Source organism: Onychomys torridus, chromosome 19 (genome assembly GCF_903995425.1).
Source record: "Onychomys torridus chromosome 19, mOncTor1.1, whole genome shotgun sequence".
Lineage (NCBI taxonomy): Eukaryota > Metazoa > Chordata > Mammalia > Rodentia > Cricetidae > Onychomys > Onychomys torridus.
Genome location: NC_050461.1, coordinates 65815276 through 65824175, shown reverse-complemented (window position 1 = coordinate 65824175; position 8900 = coordinate 65815276). Strand labels below are relative to the sequence as shown.

The following is an 8900-nucleotide window of genomic DNA, read 5'->3' as shown; positions in this document are numbered from 1 at the left end:
CACACACATACACACACACACACACACACACACACACACACACACACACACAACAATGCTGTCTGGAATACCATGATGATGTTTAAGATACTCATTAAGACACTCAGTGCTAGTTTTAGTTTTGACATGTAGATTATTCTCAGGATAAGCAAATTCATAACACAAATAAGTATCTAGTCCACTGAGGTGAAAGAACTTTGCTTTCTTCTTTTTAATTTTCTTCCTTTTAATAAAAACATATTCTTTTCTCATACAATATATCCTGATCAATTTTCCTTCCCTCTACTCATACTTGTACCTCCTATTCTTCCATCATATCCAGATCCACTTGATTTCTGTCTCTCATTTAAAAAGAATGAGGTTCTAAAAGGTAACAACAAAATATAACATAAGATATTATATGCTAAAACAAAAACCAACATATCATAGGATCAAAGTTACAAAGTCCAAATAGTGCTGTGCATAAATAGCAATCCCTTAGTATTATATGCTAAAACAAAAACCAACATATCATAGGATCAAAGTTACAAAGTCCAAATAGTGTTGTGCATAAATAGCAGTCCCTTAGAAGACATTCCCATAGCATCTAGATATCCTGTTTGGTTAGCTCAGTTCCTCCTGCATTCTATGTTCCTGATGTGAAGCACAAGTGATGGAGGGATTTACTAATTTCACTGCCAACTGAATGATTTTGATGTTTCCGTTTGTCTTCAAATGCACATGACTGGAAAAGAAATAATAATGGTTATCAATCCTCAGATAAGTGTCTGTGGGTTCTTATTCACTCCACTCTTCCATCTTTTCTTTAGGGAACATATTAATGTGTTGGAGCTTTCATTCATTTATAAAACACAATACATAAGACTTTTACTGTGTTAAATTATTCTGTGAACTAGGAAATAGATCGCTGCTCATCACAGCTTCATGTGGTGTATTAGGTGAAGCGTACATTTAGAGGCTATTAAATTATTATGTTTTATAGAGAAAATAGAAGCATTTCCTATCATCATCATATTCTCAGAACAGGGTAAGTATCTGGCAAACCCACTGCACTAGGTACAGGTATTTATGAGAACAACACATCTACTCAATTATTACTAAGGATTAACTAGGACAGCAGCAATGCAGTAGCTCAAAGCATAGAATTTAAACAGGAAACCTCATTTCTCAGTTACTTGGCCCATTTGGAACTGGATAATTTAGCAGGTCCATTAATTTTCTCAAAGTGAGAAATAAATGGATTGTATTGGATGTGGACATTATAATAATATACATACATAGATGTATCATAGAAGGAAATAATCTCTGAGTCACAGACACTAAACAAGGTAGAATACACTGATTTCCTTTGGTTTGGGATTTTAGTCCTTTCTCTTTCCCACTACACTAGGAATGTCGTCCTCTCATATAGGCTGTTTACACCAATCTCAGTTATTTTCATATGAAAAGTGTCTTTCTTCATTCTTGTTAGCCAACAAGGACTTCATCCCTGAGCTCCTACTGCCTGTTGTTTTTGCTGAAATAATGGTGCCTACATGTGCAGAAGAAAATCTATAAACATATTTTACAGCTTGTTTTTCACCTGAATATAGGGTCTCAGATGCATAGCCTAAGGGAAGAAAGAGTTCCTGAATTCTCAGTGTCAGTGGAGGAGGTATAAGAAAGTGCTCAGAATATGACAGCTCTCTGGGTTACTGTGACAGCCTCACCCATCAACAAAGTTAGAAGCACATATGTTCACAAACACTTGAGCTAAGTATTAACTGCTGGACATTGTGAGATCTGGAAATTGTGCAGGCAGTAGGAAATGCAAATACTAATATGTATTTATAAACAAATGAGAGCCAAAGGCCCTGCCTCAGCTAGACAATTTATACAGATAGATTTCTATATATACATAAAAGTCTTCACTTTCTAAATCCAAGAGCAGCTTTTGTTAAAAACAAATCTGTATTTTCTCATTTTATTTAACCTGACTCAACTGTATCATTTTCTGTTTTAATGTCAGTGGGTGCTGCTACACTTTCTTCTGAACAGGCCGGTGGGCCATCAATGTGCTCTTCCTTAACTTTGGAACTTTCACAGGGTTCTTGCAATTCGTTTTGGACCATGTTCACCATAATGTACTATTGGTGAAATTATTTAGGCCACTCCACGTAGTTAAAAGGGAGGTTTATTTTGTGGGGTAACTTACAATGAAGGGGTAGGTTGCAGGGTCTGGCAAAGGTATAGTGCAGTCCGGCGGTCTTCTCTGGAGAACTCTGCTCCGTCTCCCTCCAGCATCCCGTGTCCCGGAACCAAGTGCGCCTCCCCTTCTGATCCTCCGTCTTCCGTTTCCTTCTCCGCCCTGCCTTGTGGGCATGACCATTACCGAAGCCCCAATGGGGGTTGCAACTTCCCGGCCAATGCTGGGATGACTATTCACTACAATGTCCCAAGGGTTTTCAACTGGTGTCTTGATGGTAGATGGTGTCCAATCAAAAGAAGATGTATTTTGGTAATCTTCATAACACGATGGATGGTAAATCTTTCTGTCTACTCCAATAGCATTTTTTAAGTGCCATTCCTCCTCATCCCAGGACCGTTCAAATTATTCTTGACAGATTTCACAACTCTCAAGTGCTCCAGCTGGTCCAGCAGGGACACTTTGGAACTCCTTTTCTTTAGAATCCTCCTGAGATGTGAGGACAACCCATTCATGAACCTTTTCAAAAAACTGGCTTTTTGACTGTTCTTCCAGATCAGCTATTTCTTCAAATTCTATCCAGTCTGTTAAACTGTAGTACCATTGTCTATGAGTGACCTTTCTGCTAACATCTTTCTTGGTTCTATTTTGCTGATAATGCCAGTCCAAATGATCTGCATAAACATCTGTCTGTGATGTCATAAACCTCATTCCACAAGAAGTACACTGAATCCCAGTGTACAGCCGGTTTATAACACTGTCATAACATTGTTTCAATTCTTCAGTTGTAAAATCAGTAAGATCTGGAACATCTTGATCTTCATTCTGATCCTTCACCTCTTCAGGGGGAGGGTGAGCATCAGCCTCCTTTTCCTGTGTTGCAGTTGAGTCAGGCTGGAACAATTTGAGAATTCCTGTTTTCACCAATTTTGCAAACAATTCCTTTACATCCACCTCACTGAGATGATGATCAGGATATGCCTTAGGAAGACCTCCTGAAGGATTTTGATTAAAAGCTCTGGCATTCTGTGGATGAACTGGTAAAAACTACTGTCCTTGGCCAAATACTACTGGCTCAGCTACACCAGTCAGAACCTGTTGAGATGTCTGAATAGCTCCTACTGACATTGGACTAGGTAAATTGCCCAAGTTTCCCAATTGAAAACTCTGAAGATTCTTTTCATCAAAATAGAGTCCTGATGCTCTGTTAAGGACCTTTGGGAAATTCCTTGGGCCATGAGCTCCATTAAAATTTGGTCCTTGAGGTATGTCAAATATTTGTTCATTTCTTTGGAATTGTAGTCCAGTCCTTGAATTGGAATATTCAAAGCATTGCCAGGTGGGTCATTACATGGGCCAGTCTGATGGAAAGAGTCAAGCCTTTGGGAAGGATGATTGTCAAATCTGGTACCTTGCACACCAAGAGGAATATCAGGTCTTGATGCTTGCTGCTGTTGTGGCCCATCAAATCTTTGAGTTACACTATCAAATCTCACTTGAACCTGCTGACCAGGTGGCCCAGGAAGTCTCTGTGGACATGGCTGACCAGTTCTTTCAAATCTAGGAACTGGCAGGCTGTGTGTTCCATCAAATCTTGGCAAAAGTGATGGCTGACCTGGCTGTCCATCAAAAATTAGAGAGTGACCACCTTGAAATCATGGACCCCCTTGATCTAGAGGTGCTTCAGTTCTCAGGCCACCTCCTGGCACAGGACCCTCAAACCTCATTCCACCTCCCTATTGTACTAAAGGTCTTTCAAACCTGATGCCAACCCCTGGTTGGCCATGTGGTCCTTCAGACATAAGGTTTCCACCTAGTTGATTATGTCCTTCCATTCTCAGACCAGCAATAGACTGACCATGGGGACCCTCAAACTTCATTCCAACACCTTGCTGTGACAAAGGAACCTCAAATCTGATAGCACCACCTGGCTGACCATGAGGCCCATCAAATCTAATTGTTGCCCCCGGTGGATGATGACCCCCCTCAAACCTGAGCCCACCTACAGGCTGGCATCCAGGATTATCAAATCTAAGACTACCCACAGGCTGTCTATGAGGGCCTTCAGCCCTCAGAACACCCAAAGGCTTACGCCCAGGTCCTTCAAATCCCAAACCACCTTTAGATCCCTCAAAACTCACACTAGGTGTACCTTCAAATTGAAAACTGCCTCCTCCTCCTCCTCCTTGATCAACTGTCCCTTCATATCACAGAGGTAATTGTACTGTTCCTGGAGGAACTTCAAATCTCAAAGGACAGGCACCTCCTAACTGACCTTCTGGTCCTCTTAATCTCATAGGGCCTCCTCCCCTGATTTGTCCTTGTGATCCCTCAAACCCAAGAGAACCTGGTGTAGGAGGTCCATCCATTCTATGGCTTAATTTATTAGGTCCTTCCAAAATCATTTTGGCTGGGACAGCTCTCACCTCACATGGCTTACCAGGTCCATCTAATAATGGTTGGTCTTCAGCTAAAGCTGTAAGCCGCTGATTTCTATTAAGGCCAGCAAATCTTGATGCCAGGCCATCTACAAACAGTTTATCTGAATCTTCATATCTAGGTCGCTTAAGTGGAAAACAATCATTGAAGGGAGATCTCTGCTCCTCTCTTCCACCTTCTTGATACTGAAAGAGCTGTCAAATTTGATGCACGACACCAAGGAACTCATCTTGTGAAATTTCACCAGAAGCTAAACATTCACTCATCTTTTGAAGGAATTCTCTTTTGCTTGCAATGGTTAACTCTTTAGGAATCTGAAGATTGTCATGCCCACTGGGTCAATGGTGCTGCTTTGGGGTTCGAGGTGACAAGATTCCTTTAGTGCTTGACCAGCTCTCCCTATGCCTTAGATGAGGTGCTTTACTATGTTCATCACCCTGGTGGAAGCTTTTGTGTTCTTCCCAACTAGATTTCCATCTTTTGGCAGACTTGGAGCTTTGAAAGTTCTCTATATTCTCTTTTGACCCAGCACTGGACTTCATAGAATGTTGACTTGCAGTTTCTTTTGGCCAATGTTCATCCATCTTTTTCAGCTGTCTGGGGTCCCAACCATCTATTTAGTATTTCTCTTAACATTTCTTTCTTCCATAGAAGGTGCTGGGAACTCTTCCATATGTGACTGTTTAAGTCCTGACTGATGCATCTTTCCAGTTTGGGGTGCCAAAGTTGGTAACATACTTCTTTGCCTTCCATTGGGTGACTGAGACCTAGGTGACCTCGATCTTGATCTCTTCCATGTCCTTGATCTCCCTGGTTTTGTCCCCTGTTTTTCCAATTCTGCTGTAACCATGTCCTGTTTTTGCACAATGCCATTTATGACTTGACTTCTACTTCCAATTAGCCTGTGTTCAGATGATTCCATGTCAATAGGTCAATAAGAGGTGAATTGGGGTCCGGGGGAAGGACAGGGGTCTTGGGAGAACAGGGTAAAGGGAGGAGGTAGGAGGGGCGAGAGGGGGTGGTGACAGTCTGTCCCATGGCTGCTTCTAGGAGGAGAACGGTTAAACAAGGAACGACAGACAAACACAAGTAAGACTGACACGTGCTGCACGGCTTCAGCTCCAAACCGAAAGCAAAAACTCAGACAGAGACTGCGAGGGTCCGGATCCCTCATCTCCAACCAATACCATGTATCCCTCGGATACGTGAGTGGCCCTGAAAAACCGTGCCCCTGAGGGGACTTCAGACACCCGTGGAATGTCTTCCAGGGTTACGGTGGGCGAAGTCCAAGCTCGTCAGCTCCTCCAGCCCCCACCGCCACAGACAGATTACCAGATGCGCGCAGACAGACAGACAACATTCAGACAGGACAGGGATGACAGACAGACAACATTCAGAAAGGACAGGGATGACATATTCCGAGGCCGGCTGGCTTACCTCCTGACGGTGGGTCGGTGGTCCCAGGGGAGGGGTCTCAATCTCGGTGGGACCTCCATATGAAAGATTCCCGGGGGGGATCTTCCCTCAGGAGAGACCCCGAACCCAAGGAACACACCGAAACCATCCATCAGATGCAAACAGCAAGAGGGTTTATTTGAATACACAGGTACCTGGGGCGACAAGTCTCTCGGAGGACTTGCGCGCCTTCCTAGGGAAAGGGGGACTTTTTTATAGGATCCCAGGGCAGAAGCACATTACAGAAGCAAGAAGCATAGTTACAGGGTTCCCATTGGTTGATTCAAATAAGGCCAGGGTGAACTTGGGGACATATGCTTAATTCTCGGAAATTTGGTGTGTGTGGCTGACCTGGCCTTGTCTAGGGCACAGTGAGTGTTTTCCTAGCCCAACTGTCTATTCTCCAAGGCCAGGTGGCCCACCATAGTTATCCTGCTTTGACTCAATCGTTTCTCTCCCAAGGCCAGGTGGCCGACTATAGTTATGAACTCCTGTTTGGCCTTCTTCCCCTGAACCGCAGATATCCTGTTCTTTATGTTTAAGCCTTGCAAAATGGCGTCACAGCAGTCAAGCTACTGGAGGGGGTCTTTCATTAGTTGTTCTTCAGTAAGATTCTTTTGTATGTCTGGTTCAATCAGAGGAGTGGAGATACTGGGGGAGCTGAGCACTGTCCCAGGTGCTGAAGCCACCTCAGGTGAATTACTTAAAAATGTGCGATTCACGTGGATGCTAGATGACTTTACATTACGGGGCAGAGGTTTAATAGGCCAAGCAGGATCTAATGAATTGACTCTGACATCCAAGGCATAAAGTTTCTTCAAAGGGAATATTTCATCCCACATGCAACATAATTTAAATAAACTTCTTCTAGTATTTTTATCCACCTTTGCAAACACACAAATAAATGTTGCAACTAGACTTTTAGTAAAGGCAGTGGGATACTCTCTTCCAACATTTTTCACAATGGAATCCATGAGGTACATAAGAGGAAGCTTCTCTGAGGAAGGAACCTTGGCTGTTTGGGCCTCAATGAGAGGCACAATCTCCTTGGTGAAGGTCAGGTTCCCCTCAGCTACAATGGTTAGCCTATTCATGTGCGGTTTGATATTGAAGGTCAGATCTTCCAGCGATGACTGATAATCTCGACAGATGTCTTCCAGGGCCCCGGCATCCCCAGCCTTGTCTGGCATCTGCTCTGACATTGTTTGGAGGCCCCCTTCAAGGTCTGCTGCCTTCTAAGATGAAGCTGCCTGACACCCCACCCCCCTTTCGAAGCCTTGGCCTTGCTCCCTGATTCTCCTGTGGCTGGAGTTTTACTGCATGCTGACCGTGGAGGAAGGATGGGGGATGACCCAGGTAGAACCTCTGGGAAGAAATGTCACAGCCTCACCGGAAATCTCTGTCCACTTCCAGCTCTCCAGGAGTATCTGGATCCTGTTAAACTTTCCTTTCCTGAATAAACCGGAGATTGGGTGGCTGCGGGAGTATCTGGATCCTGTTAAAATTTTCTGCTCTGTATCTGTTCAAGCTGTCATGGCATTCCTGAGATTCTTCCTGGAACTGAGCACAGCAGACGGTGTAAGATGGTGACCCTTTCCCTAAGATGGAACATGGAAGGTCAAGTCTGAGATAGTGGCCCTTTCCCTAGGATACAGCCTGTAAAATTAAGTCTAGACCTTCACACAGACACACACGCATGCAACACAACAGTGCATAGTAAATAACAATAAATAAATTTAAAAAATGGTGGGAGGTCATATCATACACCTTTGATCCCAGCATTTGGGAGCCAAAGGAAGGTGGATCTCTGAGTTTGAGGCCAGCCTGCTCTACAGAGTGACTTCCAGAACAACCAGGGCTACACAGAGAAATACTGTCTCAAAGAAACAAAAACAAACAAACATGGAACCATGAAGAGCATCACTATAGCCTTAAAGGAGAGAATGGAGCATACATTGTTTCTTAATGTTTGGGACTCTGTCCTAATATGTTGTTTGTTTTTTTTTTTTGTTTTTTTTTTTGCTCAGCTTTTTTGTTTTTGTTTTTGTTTTTGTAGTTTTGTTTTGTTTTTTGAGACAGGGTTTCTCTGATTAGCTTTGCACCTTTTCTGAAACTCAATTTGGAGAACAGGCTGGCCTCTAACTCAGAGATCCACCTGCCTCTGCCTCCCGAGTGCTGGGGTTAAAGGAATGTGCCACCACCACCAGGTGCTGAGTTTTAATTGAGCTGTAAGTCTTTGTTATGGACAGAATTTAGGGTTCTTCTATGAAGTATGTAAAGCCATTAAGTAATTGTGAATAAGATCCGTCTTCTTCTTTTGCTTTTTAGATATGCTAAGTAACTTACACTCTGATGCCTTTTTCAACAACCACTCAAAAATCTCTTTTGCATGTAATGAAGAAATTCTAAACAGTCTTATTAAAATAAGAATCAGAGCCAAATACAGAGTTAAAGCCAAGAGATTAGAGCAAGAGCCACTACTACCTTATCTGACCACCTGGCTGCTGTCACTTTCCCCAGAGAGAGAGAGACCTTCTTCCCTTGTGACTGTCTTTTTATTGCCTTTCTGTTCTGTCTTCTCATTGGCTCTAAAACCAACCACTTGACTTCCTTATCACTGCCTGTCTATACAGACCTCCAGGTCTCTATGGTTGGTACTGGGATTAAAAGTTCAGGTCACCTTGCTTGGCTATGTCCTTGATCACACAAAGACTCTTCCTGCCACATGATCAGATTAAGGGTGTGTGCTACCAAATGTTGATGAAATTCTAAACTGTCTTATTAAATAAGAAACAGAGCCAAAAAGAGTTAACAGCCTAGA

The 8900-nt window shown here is 43.1% G+C and overlaps 1 pseudogene; it reads right to left on the bottom strand.

Annotated features, from left to right (window-relative positions):
• Nucleotides 1-1967: 1967 nt before the first annotated feature.
• LOC118570346 lies at nt 1968-7281 on the bottom strand (annotated as a pseudogene).
• Between the last annotated feature and the right edge of the window lie 1619 nt (nt 7282-8900).